This window comes from Bombina bombina, chromosome 6 (genome assembly GCF_027579735.1).
Source record: "Bombina bombina isolate aBomBom1 chromosome 6, aBomBom1.pri, whole genome shotgun sequence".
NCBI lineage: Eukaryota > Metazoa > Chordata > Amphibia > Anura > Bombinatoridae > Bombina > Bombina bombina.
Genome location: NC_069504.1, coordinates 221695050 through 221722086, shown reverse-complemented (window position 1 = coordinate 221722086; position 27037 = coordinate 221695050). Strand labels below are relative to the sequence as shown.

General features: G+C 37.4%; 1 protein-coding gene across 1 annotated transcript in view; it reads left to right on the top strand.

The window, feature by feature from the left end:
* The first annotated feature begins 1249 nt into the window (after window positions 1–1249).
* The window catches only part of SLC38A4 (solute carrier family 38 member 4), a 266486-nt gene continuing 240698 nt past the window's right edge, over window positions 1250–27037 (top strand). Inside the window, exon 1 of the mRNA XM_053716740.1 lies at window positions 1250–1362. The gene's annotated coding sequence lies outside the window, so the exon portion shown is untranslated. The remainder of the gene's footprint in view (window positions 1363–27037) is intronic.

Sequence of the window (27037 nt, the reverse complement as noted above, 5' to 3'; positions counted from 1 at the left end):
AAGTTTCAAATACAGAAAGAAGTTTATTTATATCAGAATAGCCCCTTCTTTTTACTATAGAGCTTGTTTTATTTTATTTATTTATTTTATTTTAATTAAAGGGATACTAAACCCACATTTTTTCTTTCATGATTCAAATACAGCATGCAATTTTAAGCAATTGCCTAATTTACTACTATTATCAAATTTTCTTAGTTCTCTTGCTATCTTTCTTTAAAAATGCAGGAACGTAAGGTAAGAAGCCAGCCCATTTTTGGTTCAGCACCTGGATAGAGCTTGCTGATTGGTTAGCTACATTTAGCCACCAATCAGGAAGCACTACCCAGATGCTGAACCAAAATGGGCCGGCTCTTAAGCTTTCAATCCTGCCTATTTAAATAAAGATGGCAAGAGCAAAAATAAAATTGATAATAGGAGTAAATTAGAAAGTTGCTTAAAATGTTATGCTCTATCTGAATCATGAAAGAAAAAATTTGGGTTTAGTATCCATTTAAGAAATCCATGTTTTTCACACTTTTTGTTGTAGGTTTCTTGACATGATGAAATATAAATGAAATGATGGTCACTATATAACTATAAGTTGCCTTATTAAAAATCGTGTCTGTAAATATTTTATACTGTGAGCTTGCTATAGCTAGGTTGTAAGGAACATAAAAGTCAGAATTAAACTTTTTAAGTTGAATGGCCCTTTAAATATATAAAATTTGATTTTGAAAAGCAATAAAAGTCAGAATTAAACTTTTTAAGTTGAATGGCCCTTTAAATATATAAAATTTGGATTTTGAAAAGCAATTATAGTTGTGTGTATCTGTATTTCGTTTCTTATTGTAAATCAATAGATTTTAAGCCAACAATACACTGTATTTGTGTGTGAAAAAAAAGTAATTAAAACTGAAAGCAAAGTTAAATAAAAAAAATAATAATCTCAAATTAGAATGAAATTAATCTCTTTACTCCACCACGAGCACGAGAATCCATAAAATAGGTTTATATACAAACATACAAGCAGTTACTTTTCAACAACTAATATTCATAGTGCAGGAAGAAGCCATATAAACAGGGCAGTCCAGGGACTGACTTTTTTCTTTTTCTTATGTTTTTTTAAAGTCAATAACTATGGTCTGCAGCATTTTCATATTCTTATCCATCTGATGATGTGCCTGAGTGAAATGTATCAGGGTCTTCTGGTTGGTAGTTTCCTGTAAAGGAAGGGTCTGCCTTCTGTGAAATGTGATGCTCAGAGGCAGCCCCTCTTTCTCTATGGAAATTTCCACCAGAAGCAGTCAGTGTCAGTGAACAAGGAGTATTACTGAATAGACACAAGGCTCAGCGCTTGCTGATTTCAAGGATAACTGAGTGAAGGTGAGTAATTTAAACTCCTTGCTATAGAATTGCTCATATACTCAAAGATTTATATACAAGTTGTAACTTTTTCTTAAATACTTTTGCTGCACTCCATGTAATTGTCAGTATTGGAGTATTACAGTTTTGCTATAATTTACACTATACTTTTTAAAATAAAAATATGGGTTTGCTTTTGTTTCAGTCTAAATTAAAGCCATTGTCTAAGATGTGATGATTTATTTAAACATAAATATAAATCTAGGATGTTCTTGAGTTACTGTGATTTGGAAAAGCTCTGTTTAAAAGGGAGACAGGGTGGAAATATGGATTTTGTTGTTGCCCATGTGTGATCTGATCTTACTTTAGTCCAAAGCGAAACATCTATTTGATTAAAATACGTTTTAGACCCAATACTAGGATTCTCCAGTTGAAATTAATATGGACTAAACGTGTCAGTGGTGTAGATGTTTTGCTAAGACACATGCAGCCTTGTGTATGACACAGGATCACAATATGTTATTGACAAGGTTTTCTTCCCCAGCAATGACCAGAGCTTTATTCTGTATAGCTATAAATATGTCTGGGAAAATAATACTTGCATAGTAGGTGTGATTTTTTTTTCTCTCTCTTTAAGATCCACTGCTGTTAAAAATCAATCTGCTTTTAATAAATCAGATGCATTACTAAAATGAACAATGTATGCATCAAGATTACTTGTATCAATTAGTGTTTGCAAAAAGTTGTTATAGTCAGTGTTACAAACAGATGCTAATCAGTTCTAGATATTAGTGGAGAAACAGATATAATCATAAAATGTATTTCAGTTCAAAACATAAAAAACAAAACTATAAATAGAAAACGAGTCTAGTTGCATAAGCAGCACACACAAAAATGCCCTAGGGATTATTAGAAACCTGAGTATGGGATTTGAGGTGTGCATTTATGATTTGAATGCAAAGCAACCTTATTTTACAGTGATGTGGTCGTTTAAATTCAGTAAATATGGGGCATCTCTAAAAGTAGCAGCATTACATTTATTACAGGAATATGTGGTCTATCTGCAACACTGGTTCAGTGATCTCTGCTATATACACTGTCCTTTACAAGAGAAGGTGCAGTATTGCTTATCAGTTAAGGGTTTATAGTGAAGAGCATTGTGCTCATTCCCTTTACAATATTCATTAACCATATTGCAGAGCGGATTGTGCACATGGGGACTCATCCTCTTCTTTCTTCAGCCTGTTTAGCTGAACAGTATCTGGAATGTTCTTTTGAGAAAGTAAAAAAAGAGGAGGGGACTACATGAACAGCCAAACTTTCCTAAACTGTGCACCTTGTCAGTGCTGATAAGAATCTGTAACACATCTAGTTATACACAAAACTCATATATGTATGCACATGATCCTACATGTTTCATTGTTACATATATGAGTGAACCAGTATGTCAGTGAAGATCCTGTTTTACAAGGTAATATTTGTAGTGGCAATGAACTGCAAACCATTGAAGATAAATGAGACTAATTGCAGATTAATGGGGTTCACTGGGGCTGTATAATAGAACGTTTGTCTCTAATTACTTACTGTTTACCTCAGACTTCACAGTACTATAAATAGTTAGTTTATCTGTACCAAGAATGATACACTTAATATATCAAAATCTCTGTGATTTTTGAAGTGACAGTGTGCTGAACATTCTTCCTCCTAAATGAGTTTCCAATTATTGGTTAAACCAGCTGCAGAGTGTTAACTCTATGCAAAAAAATAGGTTTTTTTTTGTATATACAGTACTGGATTTTGCGAATTGAAACCACAGTCCATTTTAATGGGCTGAACTTGCAAGGAGAGCATACCTTATACATTACTTTCTAAATATGCTAAATGCCTCCTTATCTTATCTTTATATTTATGCACACACCCAATCCTTAGAGAGAGCATTTTGAAATTAACATTTTAGTATCAATCTTTCAGACTTCCACTTGGAATAGGATTTCTTTTCACTGTCTCTTATTTACAAGGTTTCGGGTAGCCATACTTGCAGAATAGAAATGTTCAGTCTAGTTGCAGCTATTTCATATGATCAAACAAAGTTAAATAAAATATTTGTAAACAATTTCCAGCAGGTAAATGGATAATTAAAGGGACAGTAAAGTCAAAATTAAACTTTTATGATTCAAATAAAGCATGCAATTTTAAACAACTTTCCAATTTACTTCTGTTATCAAATTTGCTCCATTCTCTTGGTATCTTTTATTGAAGGCTAAAACTAGGTAGAGAGAGGAGTGTGCTTGTGTCTTTAGTACTCTATGGCTGCAGTGTTTTGCAACATTATTTGTAGCTTTGTTATACAATGTTGCAAAACATTGCTGCCATGGAGTACTAAAGACGTCCACACCTGAGCTCTTATGAGCCTACCTAGTGTTACTCTTCAATAAAAGATATTATAAGAACAAAACACATTTGATAACTGAAGTACGGTGGAAAGTGTTTAAAATGGCATGCACTATCTGAATCATGAAAGTTTAATTTTGACTTTACTGTCCCTTTAAGAACAAATTAAAGGGCAGAAAATGTTACTGTAAGTACTTGTTTCTGAACCTGGAATACAAAGGTACCCTCTGGGCTTTGGTAAGGGGTACTTGCCCTTTCATTTGTTTTTCCCTGACACAGCTAATGTAAACATTTAAAGCATCACAGATATCAGTGTGTTCAGCTCTACCCTCCAGCACATTGGTTTTCAAACCTGTCATCAGGCCTCCTTAAAAGGATATGAAACCCAAATTATTCAGAAAGAGCATGCATTTTTAAGCAACTTTCTAATTAACTCTATTGTCATTTTTTTCTTGTTCTCTTGTAATCTTTATTTGAAAAACAAGAATGTAAGCTTAGGAGCCAGCCCTTTTTTGGTTCAGCATCCTGGGTAGCATTTGCTGATTGGTGGCTACATTTTGGAGTAAATTAGAACGTTGCTTAAATTGCATGCTCTATCTGAATCATGAAAGAAAACATTTGGGTTTCATATCCCTTTAACAGCCCATTTTGAGGATATCTTAACTGGAGCACAGGTGAAATAATCAGCTGCTTAGTAATCATGGCTATTTGACCTGCTCTCATCCAAGGTAATCCTGAAAATCTGGCATGTTGGGGAGGCCTGGGGACAGGTTTGAAAACCAGTACTCCATCACCTCTAACAGGTCTAAATCTAAATCCTGCCTGGTCTGGTCAGACGCTCTCTCACTGTGACTGGCTCCCCTGTGCTCACGGTAGGAATTTTTGTAAAATCTGTCTGGTTAGTTAATTTTCACAACTGGAGTTGAGAAACACTGAATATTATAAAGTGTGTCACAGGGAGAGTGCCATATATAGGGACACAGGTGAATATAAGAAGGAAAATATGGCATGATGAAATGTGCCACGTAAGGTGTACTTTACCCAAGTGTTTTACAATAAATAACATGGTATCTGATGTAGATGCAGAAATGTGGTAACATGCATATTACAGGTAGCCCTCAGTTTACGCCGGGGTTAGGTTCCAGAAGGAATGGTTGTAAATCGAAACTGTTGTAAATTGAAACCCAGTTTATAATGTAAGTCAATGGAAAGTGAGGGAGTTAGGTTCCAGGCCCCTCTCAAATTTGTCATAAGTAACACCTAATACATTATTTTTAAAGCTTTGAAATGAAGACTTTAAATGCTAAACAGCATTATAAACTTAATAAAATAAATCACACAACACAGAATATATAGTGAAACTAAGTTAAATGAACAAAAACATTTGCTAAACAGCATTATAAACCTAATAAAATAATCACACAACACAGACTTAACTTGTATTTTTCTGCAAACAGTTCTTTCTATGCATTCCAATCTGGACTGATTTATAGACAGGAAGATCTTGTCCCTTTGAAATCTGCTCGATAGCTCAGGTCTGGTTAAACTGAATAATTTCAGCTTGCTTGGCTTTGCTTCAACACAAGCGGACAGCTCCACCTACTGGCTGTTTTAAAAAATGCACTGCTTCTCAATGCTTTTCAATAGCAGTCACATGACTGGCAGAAAAGGTTGTTATTCTGAAACGGTGTAAATTGAACCGTTGTAAAACGAGGGCCACCTGTACTTCCCTCATCATGCTTTTTTCCCCTTATGTAAGTGACACAATATTAAAGAGCTATATTTATACTTATTATTTGTTGCACTAATATTTCTAAATTTTTCTGTGTTTAGTGTTACTCGCTACAATTAGGATGAGAAAATATGGTTTAAGCTAAACATTTATCATTTTATTGTGTCGCTGAATTAAAAATATTATGATACATGTGTCATGTCATCTGTTGAAACTGGGTTGGCTCTTGTTGAGAGTAAATACAGGGCTAGGAATAGGGTAATATACTTTTTACCTCTGTGATTATCTTGTATCTAAGACTCTACAGACTGCCTGTTGGCTAAAGGCAAGGTTAAAGGTTAAAGGTTAAATGCACCTTTCTTTCCTTAATCACACAAGCATGAGCACTTAAAAAGTATTCTTATCAGTAGTTCTGACATGACAGAAATATTCACATATATGAAGGGACAATAAAGAGGAAGCTGAAAGCATTTTCCAGAAAAAAGAAATACCAAAACAATGGGTCACAATCTTAAACGGAGGGCTCCATTACATATGCGGCGTCGCCGGCAAAAGTCGGCGACGCTGGTTTTTGTGTGGGTTTGGTATCCAATATACAGCGCCGCATATAAATGCGGCACGTATATTTCACCAGTCGCACGCACTTTTTACTCCCATAGGCTAACATGGGACTGCGTCGTAAATCGGTATCCAATAACCAGCGCAAGGACTTACGTGGCAAAAATGGAGAAATCTTACTGCATTTTTACCTTGCCATAAAAGGCAGCCGTAGCAAGCCTTGCGCTGAGTATGGCAGCACCGTAACTCCCGAAAATGCCTGCAAAAATAAACTAATACCTAACGCATGCGCAATGTCTATCTACCTGTCAACCGCAATCCCCCACCGCAATAACTAATAAAGTGTATTAACCCCTATACCACCCTCAAACCAACACCGCAAGTAATAACTAAATTATTAACTCCTAAATCCGCCAACCCCAACATTGCAAACTACCTATTAAAACTATTAACCCTTAATCCACCATTAACCCACCACGCAATAAACCTATTCAAGTATTAACCCCTAAACCGCCATAGCCCACAACCCAATAAACCTAACTCCCCCTAAATGAACCTAATTAAACAAATACTAAAGTTACTATTAAATTCAAAAAAACTAACACTACTTTAAAAATACAAATAAACTAAGTACAAATTAAAGGGACAATCTAATCAAAATTCTGGAGTAGACTCTCCCTTTAAAGGGACAGTCAACACCAGAATTTTTGTTGTTTAAAAAGAAAGATAATCCCTTTATTTCCCATTCCCCAGTTTTGCATAACCAACACAGATATAATAATACATGTTTTACCTCTGTAATTATCTTGTATCTAAGCTTCTGCTGACTGCCCCCTTATTTCAGTTCTTTTGACAGACATGCAGTTTAGCCAATCACTGCTCACTCCTAGGTCACTTTACGTGCATGAGCTCAATGTTATCTATATGAAACATGTGAACTAATGCCCTCTTGTGGTCAAAATGTATTCAGATTAGAGGCAGTCTTCAAGGTCTAAGAAATTAGCATATGGACCTCCTAGGTTTAGCTTTCAACTAAGAATACCAAAAGAACAAAGCAAAATTGGTGATAAAAGTAACTTGGGAAGTTGTTTATAATTGAATGCCCTATTTAAATCATGAAAAAAAAAAATTTGGACTTGACTGTCCCTTTAAGCTACAATTACAGAAAATAAAAAAATCTAAGATTACAGAAAATAATAAAGAAAATTACAAAATTTTACAAAAATTATACCTAATCTCTATGAAAATAAAAAAAGCCCCCCAAAATAAAAACACTCCCTAATCTAATAAACTACCAGTAGCCCTTAAAAGGGCTTTTTGCAGGGCATTGCCCAAAGATAATCAGCTCTTTTTCCAAAAAATACACAACCCCCCTAACAGTAAAACTCCCCACCCACCAAACCCCCCCAAATAAAATAACCTAACACTAAAAACCCTAAACTACCTATTGCCCTGAAAAGGGCATTTGTGGGCATTGCCCTTAAAAGGGCATTCAGCTCTTTTTCCACCCACCCTATCTAAATAAAATAAACCCCCCAAAAACCCCTTAAAAAACCCCTAAGTCTAACCCCCAAGTTGTCCTAACCTGTCCTGAAGTCCGGCGGAGAAGGTCCTGTTCCAGACGGTGAAGTCTTCTTCCAAGCGGCGACCTCTCCTTTCTTCTTCCAGGAACCAGCCGGCGCGGAGCGGAGGACGGAGTTGAAGACCGATGACTGCGGAGCTGAAGACCGGCGACCCTGGAACTGAAGACCGGCGAGCCTGGAACTGAAGACCAGCGACCGCAGAGCCATGAAGCAATTAAAAATGGCGTCCCTTGAATTCCTATTGGCTGGTTTGAGCCTTCAAATTCAAATCAGCCAATCAGATGAGAGCTACTGAAATCCTATTGGCTATTCAAATTAGCCAATAGGATTTAAGTAGCTCTCATCCAATTGGCTGATTTGAATTTAAAGGTTCAAATCAGCCAATAGGAATTCAAGGGACTCAATTTTTAATTGCGTACCTTTAATTCCTATTCAGTGTACGGCGGAGATCGTATGAAGAGGCTCCTCCATGCTCCATGGCTCCGTGGTCGCTGGTCTTCAGTTCCAGGCACGCCGGTCTTCAGTTCCAGGGTCGCCGGTCTTCAGCTCCGTGGTCATCGGTCTTCAACTCCGCCCTCCGCTCCATGCTGCTGGTTCCTGGAAGAAGAAGTAAGAGGTCGCCGCTTGGAAGAAGACTTCACCGCCTGGAACAGAACCTTCTCCGCAGGACTTCAGGTGAGGACCACTTGGGGGTTAGACTTAGGGTTTTTTCAAGTTTTTTTTGGGGGGGGGGTTATGTTATTTAGATAGGGTGCGCAGAAAAAGAGCTGAATGGCCTTTTAAGGGCAATGCCCAACAAATGCCCTTTTCAGGGCAATGGGTAATTTAGGGTTTTTAGTGTTAGGTTATTTTATTTGGGGGGGTTGGTGGGTGGGGGGGGTTTACTGTTAGGGGGGGTTGTGTATTTTTTTGGAAAAAGAACTGATTATCTTGGGGCAATGCCCTGCAAAAAGCCCTTTTAAGTGCTACTGGTAGTTTTTTAGATTAGGGGGTGTTTTTATTTTGGGGGCTTTTTTTCATAGGGATTAGGTATAATTTTTGTAAAATTTTGTAATTTTCTTTATTATTTCTGTAAACTTAGATTTTTTTAATTTCTGTAATTGTAGCTTAAAGGGACAGTCTACTCCAGAATTTTGATTAGACTGTCCCTTTAATTTATACTTTAGTTTATTTGTGTTTTTAAAGTAGTGTTAGTTTTTTTAAATGTAATAGTAACTTTAGTATTTGGTTAATTAGGTAATTTGGGTTCATTTAGGGGGTGTTAAGTTAGGGGGGTTAGGTTAGGGGTTAGGTTTATTGCGTTGTGGGCTATGGCAGCTTAGGGGTTAATACTTAAATAGGTTTATTGCGTTGTGGGCTATGGTGGTTTAGGGGTTAATACTTGAATAGGTTTATTGCATTGTGGGTTAATGGCGGATTATGGGTTAATAGTTTTAATAGGTAGTTTGCGATGTTGGGGTTGGCGGATTTAGGGGTTAATAGTTTAATTAGGCTTATTGCGTTGTGGGGGGTTGTCGGTCTAGGGGTTAATACATTTATTATTAGTAGTGAGAGGGGGGGATTTCAGATATTGGGGTTTTTACGTGTCAGGCTTATTTTTGGGAGGCGTGTTAGACTTTTACGGGAGATTTGTTATTTTATTTACTTTTCTTAGTGTCGGCAGTTTCTAAAGTGCCGTAAGTCACTGGCGCTCATTTCTGGACATCGCTAGTTTTTCAGACTTACAGCACTTTATGAACTACCGGCGTGGTTTATGTAATACCACGATGTGCGAGGTGAAATTACGGGCGGTGTGAGTTGCAGCGCTTACGCTGAAGCCTGCACCGTATATGTAATCGCGCCCGGACATGCCAGCCAAAATTGGATGCCACTTTGATGCATTTCAGTTTTGAATAGCAGCATTTGTATAATATGCAATGCATGTATTAGCAAAAAGGCTTCTAATAAAAGCACTGTAGACCAGAATTTTAAACACAGCAGATGCTCAGAGAGCCTAAGTGCTTTTACCATCTGGTAATGAGTCAATTTGTTAGTTGCAGACATGATACAAGCCCCACTGGTACTCTGAGCAGCTGCAGTATTTAAAATGCTGGTGCACTGATAATATCTAGCTATGTTTCACATGCACGTGCAGAGAAAAAATATTAACACTAAAACAGTGATAACTTTTACAAGAAGCATTTTTGTCAATACATGTATATTGCAAATATGTTTCTATTCCAATATGTTATTCATCTATGTGCATTTAAATTTTGACCGAAATGTCCCTTTAAGTTAGAGGGTAGCAGATCCATGAGAAATATGAGGAAGCTTTTTTTTTACATGAAGGGTGGTGGATTAAGGAACTGTAAAATAATTAAAAATGCCTTGGACATGCATAAGAGAAAAGTGACATTGAATATGAGTATACTTGATGGGCCGGTTTGGTTCTTATCTACCTTATTGGAGGCTGACATTTACCCACCAGTAAGCAAGCATAACCCAGATTTTTAACCAAAAATGGGCCGGCTCCTATGCATCACATTCCTACTTTTTAAAAAAAGATAGCAAGAGAACGAAGAAAAAATGATAATAGGGGTAAATTAGAAAGTTGTTTAAAATTGCATGCTCTATCTGAATCATGAAAGAACAAATTTGGGTTTAGTGTCTCTTCAATTCCTGTGAGATTATAATAAAAATCTTTACACATACACTTTTTTCTCTACACTTGTACAATCATCACTACTTTTGAGGTATTACATAATCTTATAATCTTGTTCACAATATCTATACTATAATCACGTTTGTAACGCGTCCATTGGTGTCACCAGTTGTGCACGCATCCTCAAAGAAATGTTGCCTGCGCGAGGCAGCCAAAAGAATGCTGGTTGCGCATGTGCAGCCAAAGAATCCACCTGGATGCAGCTTACGCTGCATCCAGGTGGATTCAGAAAATGGCAGGGTGATGAAAGAATCCACCGCAGCCCCCACATAGCAATAACCCTAATTAACATATTAACCCCTCAACCGCAAAACCCCCACATCGCAATAACCCTAATTAACCTATTAACCCCTAAACCACCAAACCCCTACATCGCAATAACCCTAATTAATATATTAACTTTTATACCGCCAACCCCCCACAATGCAAATAACTATTTTAATTACTAAGCTCCCTAGCCCAATACCCCCTAAACTAACCCCAATTACTACTAAATTAAAATAAAAAAACTAACATTAAATTGCAAAAATAAAAAAGTCTAACATTACAGAAAAAAATAAACAAACATCAAAAATAAAAAAAATTATACCTAATCCCTATGAAAATAAAAAAGCCCCCCAAAATATAAACACCCTTTAATCTAAACTACCAATAGCCCTTAAAAAGGCCTTTTGTAGGGCATTGCCCTAAGTTAAACAACTCTTTTACTTCTAAAAAATACTAAGTCCCAATAACAGTAAAAAAAAAACCAAAATTTAAAAAAATAACACTAAACAAAACTAAACTACCCATTGCCCCTAAAAGGGAATTTGTATGGGCATTGCCCTTAAAAGGGCAATCAACTCTTTTTCAAACCCAAAAAAACCCCTAATCTAAAAATAAACACCCCAGGTATTCTTCCAGCCGGACCCATCATCTTCTATCTTCATCTGGAGTAAAGGTGGCGCGGAGCGGAGGTGTGGATCTGTGTTCCCGATGCCTGAATCCTCAATGGTGGTAGTCCTCGGCGGCGTGGAGGCTTCTCTTCATGCGATCGTCCGTCGCACACTGGAGATTGAATGCAAGGTACCCCATATTTATTGGGGTGCATTGCATTCCTATTGGCTGAAAATTTTAAATCAGCCAATAGGATGAGAACTACTGAAATCTTATTGACTGATTTGAACAGCCAATAAGATTTCAGTAGCTCTAATCCTGTTGGCTGATTTCAGCCAATAGGAATGCAAGGTATCCCAAATTGATTGTGGTACCTTGCATTCAATCTTAAGTGTACAACAGACATCTGATGAAGAGGACCCGCCATGCCGCCGAGGACCGCTACCATTGAGGACCAACGCTGAGGATCTGGGCATCAGGAACACAGCTCCACACCTCCGCTCTGCACTGCCTTCATTCTGGATGAAGATAGAAGATGATGGATCTGTCTGGAAGAAGACCTTTTCTGTCGGACTTCAGGAACAGTGAGGGGCTTAGGTTTAGGCTTTTTATTTTAATTTTTGGGGTGTTTTTTTTTAGATTAGGGGTTTTTTTGGGCTTGAAAAAGAGCTGATTGCATTTTTAGGGGCAGTAAAAGAGCTGAATGCCTTTTAAAGGCAATGCCCATACAAATGCCCCTTTAGGGGCAATAGGTAGTTTAGTTTTTTTAGTGTTAGGTTTTTTTTTTATTTTGGGGGTTTTGGTGGGTGGGGTTTTTACTGTTAGACGGGACTTAGTATTTTTTAGAAATAAAAGAGCTATTTAACTTAGTGCAATACCCTACAAAATAACTTTTTAAGGGTTATTGGTAGTTTAGTATTAGATTAGGGTGTTAGGTGTTTTTATTTTGGGGGGGATTTTTTATTTTTATAGGGGTATTAGTTTAGGTTCACATTTTTTATTTTGGATAGCTTTGTTTATTTTTTTCTGTAATTTTACTTTTTTTTTTTTTTTGTAACTTTATCTTGAGAGTTTGTATTTTTTAAACAGACTGCCCTCTGGGCAGGCTTAGCGCCTAGTATAAATATTAAGGTATACTAGGCATCTTGGTTTGTTTGTTTTATTAAAGGGACATTACACTTTCATGATTCAAATAAAACATTGCCTCTCTGAGAATAATGGTAGCAAAAGGTGGCAACCTTGACAACAGCCTTATTGATAAACAAGCATGCCTCCACTAGGATAAAAATAAGATGTTTTGTAAAAATATACATATAAAAATGTAATGTATTTTAGTTTTAGTTTTTGTTGAAAATATATTCACCCTTTACATGTATGTGTATTATATTATCATTATGGGGGAGGTTAGAAATATTTTACTGTGATATATTTGCACCCACGTACATATCTGTAGAATAAAAAGTAAATTGACAGTCCAAGGGAATAAAGCACATCATTTTGTATAATTAAATAGCTTATAACACTATACCATTTGTAATATTATTCTGTAATCATATAGATATTTTAGGCATGTTTCTTAAAAGAAGAAACATATTTAATTTTATTATATCCAAACCAAGTAAAAAATATAGGGGCATTATTGCTCAGGGAAGTAACTTGTAATTCTCCACGGCCTCACTATCTGTGATCGACAACCTTTTTTTCTCATTGCAACAATAAGATTTAGGGAATGTCAGAGAGAAAGTTACAAGCACACTTAAAGGGACATTCCAGCCAAAATTAAAATCCACATGGATGCATTTCAGTTTTGAATAGAAGCATTGTGTTAGAAAAAATGCTTCTAATAAAAGCTGTTTCAAAAGTGTATTCACCGTGCACCAGCATTTTAAGCAAAGCACTAGCTCAGAGAGCCTAAGGTGCTTGTACCATCTGGTAAGGACTAAATTTCTTAATTGCTGACATGATACAGGCCCCACTAGCATTCTGAGCAGCTGCAGTATTTAAAATGCTGGTGCACTAAGAATATCTAGCTATGCTTAACATCCACGTGCAGAGAAAAATGTTAACACTAAAACAGTGATTACTTTAACAAGAAGCATTTTTTCCAAAACATGTATATTGCAAATATGTTTCTATTCAAAGGTTTTAATTATCTATGTGCATTTTAATTTTGACCAGAATGTCTCTTTAATATTAACCCCTAAACCTAGTATCTTGCATTCCTATTGGCTGATTTTATTTTGGAAAATCAAATTAGCCAATAGGATGAGAGCTAGTGAAATCCTATTAGGTGTTCAAAACAGCCAATAGAATGAGATCTTATGCAATTCTATTGGCTGATTTGAACATCAAATTGGCTGATAGCTCTCATCCTATTGGCTGATTTGATTTTCCAAAATTAAATCAGCCAATTGGAATGCAAGGGACACCGTTTTGAAAAGGCTCCCTTGCATTGAAGATTCAGTTTATGGCGGCCGTATGAAGAGGATGCTCCACGCGGGATGTCTTCAGGATGAACCCGCTCTGTGCCGCCGGGATGAAGATAGAAGATGCCGCCTGGATGAAGATAGAAGACGCCACATGGATGAAGACCTCTCACCACCTGGATGTCCGGACTTCAGGAACTGTAAATGGATCTTCGGGGGTTAGTGTTAAGATTTCTTAAACTTTTTTGGATGGGTTTTTTTTTAGTTTAGGGTTTGGGCTTTTCTTAAAAGAGCTGAATGCCCTTTTAAGGGCAATGCCCATACAAATGCCCTTTTCAGGGCAATGGGTAGAGTCGGTTTATTTTAGAGTTAGGTTTATTATTTTGGGGGGTTGGTTGGGTGGTGGGTTTTACTGTTGGGGGTCTTTGTCTTTTTTTTTATAGGTAAAAGAGCTGATTTCTTTGGGGCAATGTCCCATAAAATGCCCTTTTAAGGGCTATTCATAGTTTATTATAGGCTAGGTTTTTTTTTATTTTGGTGGGCTTTTTATTTTTATAGGGCTATTAGATTAGGTGTAATTCTTTTGTATTCTTTTTCGTAATTTAGTCTTTTTTATTTTTGTAATTAGATACTTAGTGTTTTTTTAATTGGTAGTTTAATTGTTAGTTTTTTTAATTTGACAGGTAAGTTTTAATTTAATTTAAGATAGGGAAAGTATAATTTTAATATAAAGTTAGGGGGCATTAGGTTTAGGGGTTACTAGTTTAAATTAGTTTATTGCGATGTGAGGGGCTTTCAGTTTAGGGGTTAATAGTTTAATTTAGTATATTTCGTTGTGGGGGCTTTGAGTTTAGGGGTTTATAGGTTTATTATAGTGGCGGCGGTGTCTGGAAGTGGCGGAATAGGGGTTAATAATTTTTCATAGTGGCGGTGATGTCGGGAGCAGCAGATAAGGGGTTAATAACTTTATGTAGGTGTCGGCGATGTCGGGGGCGGCAGATTAGGGGTGTTTAGACATGGTTTTTATGTTAGGGTATAAGGTTTAAACGTAACTATTTTTTCCACATAGACATCAATGGGGCTGCGGTACGGAGCTTTTCATTCTGCGATCGCACGTGTTTTTTCTAACACGCTCTCCCTATTGATGTCTATAGGGAAAGCGTGCACAAGCATGTCAAAACAGCGCTAGTATTTTGTGCGGTAAGGAGCTCAACGCAAACCATATTGCACGCACAAGCCGGCTGTTTGAAAACTTGTAATGGCAGCGCTATGGAGGGTGAAATAAAGCAACTTGCGTTTGTTAAATACCCTCTATCGCGCATAACTTGTAATCTACCTGTGTGTAATTATTTATTTATATTATCAAATTACTTTTATTCTTTTGGTATCCTTTGTTGAAAAGCATGCTTAGGTAGGATCAGGAGTGTGCACGTCTTCAGAACTATACGGCATGTGATTCAGATAGCGCATAACATTTTTAAAAACTTTCCAAGTTACTTCTATTATAAAATTTGCTTTGTTTCCATATTACCTAGGTAGGTGTCTGGAGCACTATGTGGTAGAAAATAGTGCCTCTATCTAGTGTTCTTGTAAGAGATAGCATTCTTGAAAAACTGCTGCCATATAGTGTTCCAGACATGTTCATTCTCCTGAGCTTACGTCCCTACCAAGAGAAAGAAGAACATTTGATAATAGAAGTAAATTAGAAAGCTCTATCTGATTCATGAAAGAAAAGGTTGGTTCATGTCCCTTAAATATTGTATTCTCTATCTGAGTCATGACAGTTTAATGTTGATACTCAGGAACTAGAGGACTGTTAGACATTCCCAGCTTTAGTATGTCTTTTAGGTATCAGTAATATAACTTCAGTAATGTTCTGTAACGTTATTACAGTGTGAATAAAAAAAAATCCATTGTAGATCTGAAAGGTTGTACAACTATGCATTAAACCCTTTGACTTCTCAACTATTAGATTGCGTAATTACTAAATTATATTGGCCTACATTGCTATAATACATGAACATTCTTGGTAAACATGATATATGTACGTGTAAAATTAAAGAGTAGTATGCATGAAGTTTCATAACAATGGCTAATTATATACAGTAATAAACTTACTACAAAGGTAATCATTTTGGAATATTAGTCTCATAATTTCTCAGACCCTCCCTTTTTTAATTTGTGGATCCCCAAGATGTTTAAAAATAGGATAGTTCCCATACTATTTTCTAAAAACAATGAACAAGCCAAATAGTCTCCTCCTTAGTTACTACTGTTTCTTTTTGGTAATTAGATGCACTCAAAAAATCATTAGCTGTAATTTGCTTGTTGATATCATTACATGTTCCCAACAGTAGTTATACATCATTAGTTCTGGAATCTTTGCCAGGTCTCTAGAAAGTGACACAGAAACTTTCTTCTGCAGGCACAAATGTAATTTTCTTGGTTACTTGTATGTTTTGTTGTTGTTGTTTTTTTAAGTTAGATGTAAAGGCATCAGTGTTGCTACTTTTACATTTGATTGAGAAGTTAGAGAGCCAGCATTGGGCTACATTTTGTCACTACACTAAAGAGCAGTGTATAATATACTTGTGGTAATTGACCGACAACCACAATGTACATTTTTACTGCTAAACTTTTATTTATGCAGTATAAAGCATAAACAATTACATTTCAGGCTCAAAAGCCCTTAATCATGTGTTTTTCTTTACACTAATCAGTTGGAGGGTTTCAGTTTTCTGAATATATCAAAAAGTATTTTCCAATCTCCTCTTCTAGTTTTTACTTTGTCTCTGCATTTCTCTTTCCACCTCAGACCATTACTTTCCAACTTTCTATCTAATTATCCCTATTTGTTCTCAGTTTTCTTACTTTCTTTCCCCTTTTTATTCTTTCCACACTTTTTGTAGCACTTCTTTCTTACCTTACCACCCATCCATTAAATGTTTTTCACCCAAAATTTCCATTTTTTTGTTTACTTCTTTCCAAACTTATTTTACACCTTCACCTGGCATCATTCTCTTTCTCGCACATTCCTTTTACTAAATTAAATACAAATCTAATAAACATAAAAAATATATCACACTTACTAGAATAAGATCAAAATCAATACTTATTTATTAAAAGTGATGTTTCGAGGCATGCACCCCTTCCTCAGCTAAATCAGATTCAGTGTAAAAACCAACAATATAAAAACATAGTGCTCCTCCCATCAGCAAAATTGTGCCAAGAACGAGCCTACAGCAATGGCTTCCAAATCTGCATACGCAGCTTGATAAGTGGAGCCCCTAGTGTCAACCCGTACATAGTATCACATTTAGGACAGTAGCACTGATACTATCACGTTTAGTATCTGGCACCACGTCTGACAGTTTTCTAATGTTATTGGTAATAGATAAATGTAGCTTATTTCTTTCTAAAGTAAGGGAAGAGACTAGAACCTTAAAAAATTATATGAACTATAAACAAACTGATACATTGTGGAATTGGTGAGATAAACTAAAACAGCAGTTGAAAGAGTATAAGAGTTATTTGATTAAATTAAAAAATAATAAGCTAACCACTGTCAACAATGATTATAAGAGGAAAGGGGTGTACAGTTGGCTTCTGTGCCGCAAGAATAGTAGACCACCTAGGAGGAAATGTGTAAGACAATACTGAATAATTATTTGAATACTATTGACAACAGCTCTGACTCTGACACTCCAGCTACAGTAGTAGAGCAGACAGCTGCCTCCCCATCACAAGACCAGGTAAGGCCACACAAATATTAGACTGCACCCGAGGAGGGGGGAATTGTAACCAGAAAACCACCTCTAACACTAAGCTGACCTAACCTGACATAGTGGTCAATATAAGAGACAGACCTCTAACTGACCTTGAGCACGAACACTTAAATAATTAACAACAAGATTACGAGTTTGTCGTTAGCCTTAAAAAGCAGTGTTGAGAGGTCCCAACGCTGCTTTTTACCTAACGCTGGTATTATGAGTCTGACAGGTACAGGGTCACCGCTCACTTTTTTTCCATGACTCGAGGCTACCACAAATCCCCTTACGTCAATAGCGTATCCTATCTTTTTAATGGGATTTACCTAATACCGGTATAACGAGTCTTGGAAGACGTGAGCAGTAGACCATCTCCTGTCAAGACTTCTACCGCATTTAAAAATCAGTAGTTAAGAGTTTTATGGGCTAACGCCGGAACATAAAACTCTTAACTAAAGTGCAAAAAAGTACACTAACACCCATAAACTACCTATTAACCCCTAAAACGAGGCCCCCCCTACCTGGGGTGTTTAGACTCGGGGTACATGTTAGGGTGTTAGGTGCAGACATCTCCCATAGGAATCAATGGGATATTGGGCAACAGCGAACATGAGCTTTCGCTATGGTCAGACTCCCATTGATTCCTATGGGATCCGCCGCCTCCAGGGCGGCAGATTAAAATACAGGTACGCTGGCCCAGAATAGTGGCAAGCGTACCAGGTAGTAGTTTGATAACTACCAAAAGTAGTCAGATTGTGCCGAACTTGCGTTCGGAACATCTGTAGTAAGAATCCAATCAGCCAATTGTATTTTTGAGAAAACTCAAAAGTTAAACATTTGTGAGTTAAAAGGTATTTTGTTACATGAGAGATATCTTTACAAAAATTCTCACTGTAACCCTCAGTTCTACTTACAAAGAAGTCAATCTCTTTTCACTGCATTATATGGGGAATGGAGGAGTATAAAGCTTGTACGTCAACAGTCAGCCAGCCATAATTAGATTTTTTTCACGCAGATGACTGATCAGGCCTTCCACTAATGGCTGTAAAATCACATATAGCCACTGTGACAGGTGTTGATTCAATGAGCCTATACCGCTTATTATAGGCCTTCCCGTCATATTTTCAATACCCTTCTGTACTTTTGGTAACAGATTAAAGACTGGAATGACTGGTATAAAATGTGTTTTATCTAGGACTACAATAGAGCCCTCTTTGTCCACATTTCTTAAGTCTATGGCCTCTATGTATCAAGCCATCTACTTACCTGCATTCGGCCCAATACGCTTGCCTAAGCTCGCCTACCATCGCCTACCATCGCCGCCGCGGACCTGAACACGTTCGCCAAAGTTATCAAGAAAGCTGTCAAGAAGCCACGCACCAAGTACGGAGCGATGAGCAGCGGACTGTTGTTAACTGACAGTCATCGATCTCGCTGCTCATCGGTAGTGATGTCCCGAACTGTTCGTCCGCGAACGGTTCACAGCGAACATAGCTTGTTCTCGTTTGCGGGCGAACACATGGCGATCCGCCCCTATGTGTCATCATTGAGGAAACTTTGACACTGTATGTCACAGCCGTCTGACACATTAGAGCCAATCAACATCAGACACTCCCTCACAGACCCTCCCAGCTACTCGGAATCCGCCATTTTAGACTCATAATGACCTTGCTTTCTTAATGAGAGTACGTGTTGTGTTTTTGCTCCTGACATTAATAGGAAAAACATAGCTAGGCTAGTGTATTTAGTGTCCACTACAGCCCAGAAGGACTCCATTCATCTCTGCTGCAAGCACAGCACCCCAAAAAGCCCTTTTTAGGCCTATATTTCGTGCAGTTTTTTGTTTTGTTTTTTGTATTTTTTTTATTAGCATTTGCTTGGCTTTCAGCCTGTGTGTTTAAGGCTCACAGCATATGCTGTGATTACTGCCACCACTAATGTCTCCCTAACAACATTAGTTTAAATTTAACTAACCAAAAATTTTAATTATTTTGCTAGTGTAATTTTTTTTCATTTTCTATCAGGCCTGTGTCACACAGCATATACTCTGGTTCATTGCTCTGTGCCAGCCACCAGTGTTAATATCCGTTTATAACATTATTTTAAATTTAACATTTTTTATTTAAATCATTTTTCTAGTGTAATCTAATTACATTTTCTATCAGGCCTGTGTCTGTCAGGCTCACTCAGCATTAATATACCTAATTTTTTTTCAGTCTTTTGGTTAATTGGTCTGTGTCAGGCAGCCACCACTCATATCTTCTTCACCTTAATTTAAATATAAAAAAAAAAGTTTAAATTTGTTTGATAGTGTAATCTAATATAATTTTCTATCAGGCCTGTGTGTTTTGCTGACATACAGAGGCCTACTGTGTTTACTTGCTGCCCTTCCTAGTCTATGAGCCACGACTCATTTGTGTTTAACCTTTTTTTAATTTCCCCCCCAAAAAATAATTTAAATCATTTTTCTAGTGTAATCTAATAGTATTTTCTATCAGGCGTGTGTGTATCTGACTTACAGAGCCTACTGTTTTTAATAGCTGCCCTTCCAAGGCTATCAGCCACGACTATACGATATGTATGTGCTTAACCTTTTTCTTTAAATTCCCCAAAAAAAGTCTTTAAATCATTATGCTAGTGTAATCTAATTTTATTTTCTATCAGGCCTGTGTCTAACTGTCTATCTGACTTACACAGCATACTGTTGTTAATTGCTGCCCTACATAGCAGCCAGCCAGTGCGACCACTCATATGTGCATTGCACTTCTTAACATAATTTTAATATTAAAATCTAAAATTTTAAAATATTTTGCTAGTGTAATGTAACTTAATTTTCTATCAGTCCTGTGTTTTTGTCACTTACACAGCATACTGTGTTAAATTGCTGCCCTACCTACCATCCACAAATCATATCTGCCAGCCTGTGTGCCAGGCCCAACTAGCCAATTAGTGGCACCAATCATAATTCTTGTAACAGTATCAAAAAAATTAAAATTCATAATTTTTTGGACTGCAAATATTCAGTCTACTAGTGCCATTGAATTTCAGTTTCCTCCTGCTTGGCAGCCTGTGTGCCATGCACAAACTACCCAATTAGTGCCACCAATCCTAGTTGTTGTAAAAGTATTGTTAATCTTTAAAATTCCAAATTGATCGCTTGTGATTCCTCAGTTTGCTCGTGCCATTGAATTGCACTTTCCTCCTGCCTGCCAGCGTGTTTTCCAGGCCCAACTAGCCAATTAGTGGAACCAATCATAATTCTTGTAACAGTATATAAAAAAATAAAAATCATAATTTTTTGGACTGCAAATATTCAGTCTCCTAGTGCCATTGAATTGCATTTACCTAGCGTAACACTTGGAGTTTGCTCTGTCACTGTGATGCGGCCGTAACCCTTACACTACCTGATAGATACAACATCATAACTGATGTTTTAAAGCACGTTATTGCAAACAATTTGGGAATGTTAGTTGATTTAGGCCCTTTATGGGTTAAAAGCAGACTCTGCATAAACTATGTAATTTTCCATGGGAGTTTTGCCATGGATCCCCCATCCAGCATGCCACAGTCCAGGTGTTAGTACCCTTGAAAAAACTTTTCCATCACTATTGTGGCCAGAAAGAGTCCTTGTAGGTTTTAAAGTTCGCCTGCCTATTGAAGTCAATGGCGGTTTGCGCGGTTCGCGGGTTTGCGAACAATACCGGAAGTTCGAGTCCGTCGTTCGTGAACCGAAAATTTTAGGTTTGCGACATCACTACTTATCGGTATCTTCGCAGCTTTCTTGCTAGCCTGTCACTAAACACCCACACTAAATTATACTGTTTTACCCCCTAAACCGCCGCTCCCGGACCCCGCCGCAACTATAATAAATATATTAACCCCTGAACCGCCAGTCCCGGACCCCGCCGCCACCTACATCATATGTATTACCCCCTAAACCGCCGCTCCTGGAGCCCCCCGCACCTAAATAAAGTTATTACCCCGTAAACCGCCACTCCTGGACCCCGCCTCAAATATAATAAATATATTAACCCTTAAACCGCCGCTCCCGGACCCCGCCGCCACCTACATTATACCTATTAACCCCTAATCTGCCGCCCCCTATACCGCCGCCACTTATATTAAAATTATTAACCCCTATCCTGCGGATCCCAGACTAAATTAAATGTTTAACCCCTATACCGCCGCTCCCGGACCCCGGCGCCATATATCAAACTTATTAACCCCTAAACCTAAGTCTAACACTAACTAATTTGTGGTACAGTAAAATCCACCTTACGATCAAACCCGTGGCACATTACACATTACAGTAGTAAGACCAAAAGAGAATACCACATTCTCCAATTATGATCCCAGAACAGATGTCAATTTAGGAGCCTCCCGATACCATACAGGGCCCACTACAAGATCCTCAGTCCAAGGGATTCTTAAGGAATCAGATCATACTGAGATAGCTCAGGTTTTTTCCAAACCCCAGAAAGACCAGAAGGGGGGGGACAGAGGCAAAGGATTTACCAGACAAAACAGATATCCAACCAGGAGAGGCATGGGCCAAACAAAGTACAGCTAAACTCTATAGTTAATCTTTCTACATATCCTCTGACAGATGATGAAATAAAATTTTTGGAATTGGGTTTAAACTTGGTTACATCTGAAAATTTTAATTTAATAAGAAGTATCACCCTTAAGAAACGTTTTTCAGAAGATATTAATGCCAATGATGATATGGGCATTTCAGACTTTGTAAGATCAGAGAAACTTACTACAGAAGAATTAACTTTCAGTGAAGCCTGTGATTTAGCAGCTTTGGCGGATTTACAGGTAGAGGGGAGGGCCCAAGTAGGGGAATACCAACCCACGACTACCCCCATATTTTGTAATCCATCAGTGTTTTACCCAATTCAGAGCAGAGGAACCATGTTAGAAAAACTTAAACGTAGAATAGAGTAAGATTTGAACACATTGGCATACACAGCGAGGAATGATAAGAAAAATACTAATTTAAGCAAAGAGTTAAAAGTGTTAATTAAAAACCTTGGTGACAATTTAGACATAGGCCTCTAGTTATCAAGCCATCAACCACAAATACACTGGAATTCTGCAGCGTATTTGTGGCGAGGCTGATTCGCCATAGTTATCAAAGGCTAGAGACTGGCAAAAGTAGAATATAGTTACGTAAGCTACAATCCGCCGGTCTCAGTCCGACACAGATTGAGTCTGACAGCAGCGAGAGCTCATGTTCGCTGCTGCCCGATATCCCATTGATTTCTATGGGAGATGTCTGCACCTAACACCCTAACATGTACCCCGAGTCTAAACACCCCTAATCTGCCCCCCTACACCGCCGCCACCTAAATAAAGTTATTAACCCCTAAACCGCCGCTCCTGGACCCTGCCGCCACCTACATTATATGTATTACCCCCTAAACTGCCGCTCCCTGACCCCGCCGCCAACTATATTAAACTTATTAACCCCTAAACCTAAGTCTAACACTAACACCCCCCTAACTTAAATATTATTTAAATAAATCTAAATACATATTACAATTATTAACTAAATTATTCCTATTTAAAACTAAATACTTACCTGTAAAATAAACCCTAAAATAGCTACAATATAACTAATAATTATATTGTAGCTATTTTAGGATTTAATAGCTACCTAGTAAAAATAACAACAAAATTACCTGTAAAATAAAACCTAACCTAAATTACAATTACACCTAACACTACACTATCATTAAATTAATTAAAAACCTTAGCTAAAATTAAATACAATTAAATAAACTAAACTATAGTACAAAAAACCCCCCACTAAATTACAGAAAATAATTTTTTTTTACAAGATCTTTAAACTAATTACACCTAATCTAAGCCCCCTAATAAAATAAAAACACCCCCCAAAATAATAAAATGCCCTACCCTATACTAAATTACAAAATAATCAGCTCATTTAAAAAGGCTCGCGTCGGCTGGATGGAAGATGGCTCCACTTCACTCCGGATGATTGAAGATAGAAGACGCCGCTTGGATGAAGACTTCGGCCGGATGAAGGACCTCTTCTGCCCCGCTTGGATGAAGAATTCGGCCCGGCTGGGTGAACATGGCTCAAGGTAGGGTGATCTTCAGGGGGTTAGTGTTAGGTTTTTTTTAAGGGGTGTTTGGGTGGGGTTTAGAGTAGGTGTGTGTGGGTTGTAATGTTGGGGGGGTTGTATTTTTTTTACAGGTAAAAGAGCTGATTACTTCGGGGCAATACCCCGCAAAAAGCCCTTTTAAGGGCTGATAAAAGATCTGATTACTTTGTAATTTAGTATAGGGTAGGGCATTTTATTATTTTGGGGGGCGTTTTTATTTTATTAGGGGGCTTAGATTAGGTGTAATTAGTTTAAAGTTATTGTAAAAAAAAAATATTTTCTGTAATTTAGTGTTTGTTTTTTTGTACTATAGTTTAGTTTATTTAATTGTATTTAATTTTAGGTAATTGTAGTTAAGTTTTTTAATTAATTTAATGATAGTGTAGTGTTAGGTGTAATTGTAACTTAGGTTAAGTTTTATTTTACAGGTAATTTTGTAGTTATTTTAACTAGGTAGCTATTAAATAGTTAATGACTATTTAATAGCTATTGTACCTAGTTAAAATAAATACAAAGTTGCATGTAAAATAAAAATAAATCCTAAAATAGCTACAATATAATTATTAGTTATATTGTAGCTATTTTAGGGTTTATTTTACAGGTAAGTATTTAGTTTTAAATAGGAATAATTTAGTTAATAATTGTAATATGTATTTAGATTTATTTAAATAATATTTAAGTTAGGGGGGTGTTAGTGTTAGACTTAGGTTTAGGGGTTAATAAGTTTAATATAGGTGGCGGCGGGGTCCGGGAGCGGCGGTTTAGGGGTTAATAACTTTAATATAGGTGGCGGCGGTATAGGGGACGGCAGATTAGGGGTTAATATATTTATTATAGTTGCGGTGGGGTCCAGGAGCGGTGGTTTAGGGGGTAATAACTTTATTTAGGTGCGGGGGGCTCCAGGAGCGGCGGTTTAGGGGGTAATACATATAATGTAGGTGGCGGCGGGGTCCAGGAGCGACAGTTTAGGGGATAATAACTTTAATTAGGTGGCGGCGGTGTAGGGGGGGCAGATTAGGGGTGTTTAGACTCGGGGTACATGTTAGGGTGTTAGGTGGAGACATCTCCCATAGAAATCAATGGGATATCGGGCAGCAGCGAACATGAGCTCTCGCTGCTGTCAGACTCGATCTGTGTCGGACTGAGACCGGTGGATTGTAGCTTACATAACTATATTCTACTTTTGCTGGTCTCTAGCCTTTGATAACTATGGCGAATCAGCCTCGCCACAAATACGCTGTGGAATTCCAGTGTATTTGCGGTTGACGGCTTGATAACTAGAGGCCTATGTCTAAATTGTCACCAAGGTTTTTAATTAACACTTTTAACTCTTTGCTTAAATTAGTATTTTTCTTATCATTCCTCGCTGTGTATGCCAATGTGTTCAAATCTTGCTCTATTCTACGTTTAAGTTTTTCTAACATGGTTACTCTGCTCTGAATTGGGTAAAACACTGATGGATTATGAAATATGGGGGTAGTCTTGGGTTGGTATTCCCCTACTTGGGCCCTCCCCTCTACCTGAAAATTCGCCAAAGCTGCTAAATCACAGGCTCCACTGAAAGTTAATTCCTCAGTAGTAAGTTTCTCTGATCTTACAAAGTCTGAAATGCCCATATCATCATTGGCATTAATATCCTCTGAAAAACGTTTCTTAAGGGTGATACTTCTTATTAAATTAAAATTTTCAGATGTAACCAAGTTTAAACCCAATTCCAAAAATTTTATTTCATCATCTGTCAGAGGATATGTAGAAAGATTAACTATAGAGTTTAGCTGTACTTTGTTTGGCCCATGCCTCTCCTGGTTGGATATCTGTTTTGTCTTCTGGTCTTTCTGGGGTTTGGAAAAAAACCTGAGCTATCTCAGTATGATCTGATTCCTTAAGAATCCCTTGGACTGAGGATCTTGTAGTGGGCCCTGTATGGTATCGGGAGGCTCCTAAATTGACATCTGTTCTGGGATCATAATTGGAGAATGTGGTATTCTCTTTTGGTCTTACTACTGTAATGTGTAATGTGCCACAGGTTTGATCGTAAGGTGGATTTTACTGTACCACAAATTGTAGCCATTGACACCTATAGTATTGCACACATGGTAAGCCCTCCACAATATTGAATGCGATAGTATCAGTGTTACAGTCCCTAATTATGATACTAAACTTATTTCACACTAGGGGGCAGATTAAGATGCTGCTTTCTACCCTTGAAGTTTGAGGTCCACTGGAAACTTAAGTTAAGAAGCTGCTCCTTAACTTGTCCAGCACCTTTTAGGTGGCTGACTGCAATCATCCAAATCAGATACGATCTGGATTATTGACACCCCTTGCTAGCGCCTAGCGGGTATTTGGCCGTGCATGTGCAGGGGGTGGCATTGCTCAAGCATTTCACAATAAATGCTTGTGCAATCTTAAATACCGACATTGTATGCTGTCGGCATTTAGCAATGTCGGCGGTCATGATTCGCTACAGCTAATTATGTCCGCCTAGCATGTGATAAATTGACCCCTAGGTAGGATGGTAAAGCTCTCTGGGCTGGCGAGATTATTAAAGAATGTTCGCCAGTCCTTCTATTTCCATGGTGGAATGATCTAAAGCCTCTTTTTACCCTGAAAACAGGGTGTCTCTCTAAGGGGCATATGCTGCATTTTCGTATGAAAAGTGCACAATAAAATTCATATTTTAAACATCATACAAAATAAATAACTTAACCATTAACACAAAAATAATCAGGGAAGAATTGTATTGTTAAGGTACATCAAAAATCGTAACAGAATTCTTCATCAAAAATCTTATTTTACCAAAAACTTTGTATGTAATTTAAACAGGAATAAATCATATTAAATATGCACAGCGTAAATCATAATTGTAGAACACCGTATGTTAAAAAAAACACACCGAAATTCGTACTTATAAATACAAAACACAAAGCATAATTGTTTTTGTTTTTTTTACGTAAAATGAGCTGAACATGAGCGTTCCATGGGCATATATAAAATTGTCTCTCTAATCCTAGCGTAATTCTGTAAGGATTTTTGTACTAAAGATCTCACAGTTTTTTCTTGCCAACTAAAAGGTGGTGAGCTTTTCTCAAAACCTTACAAATACTTATAACCCTAATAGACACATGCATACAAAAAATATAGGCAAATATAAGATGCAAAATCAGAAAGCAGCGTTATGTGATTTATATTGACTGCAGGATTTAATTCTGAAAGTCCGCCCCCTGCTAACTTCGCTTTTAGAGCAAAGTGTCGCTATCCATCGAGCTCCATAACTTTTAATAGGAGCCATCTTGCTACTTGCAGGAACTGCCCTCTTTTTATGATCATTCAGGCAGGGCAGCCCCTGCGAGAGCCTGCAAGAAAAACTAGGTTTGATCTGGCAAGGTTTAGACCATCGAACCCTATGTATCAATGTGTTGGGAGTGATTGTTGTTCACATTTGATCACAATGGTAACCCATGGCACAATTCTACTGGGGAGAGGAGCAACGTTTCTTTATAGTGTTGTTTTTTAGACTGAACTAGT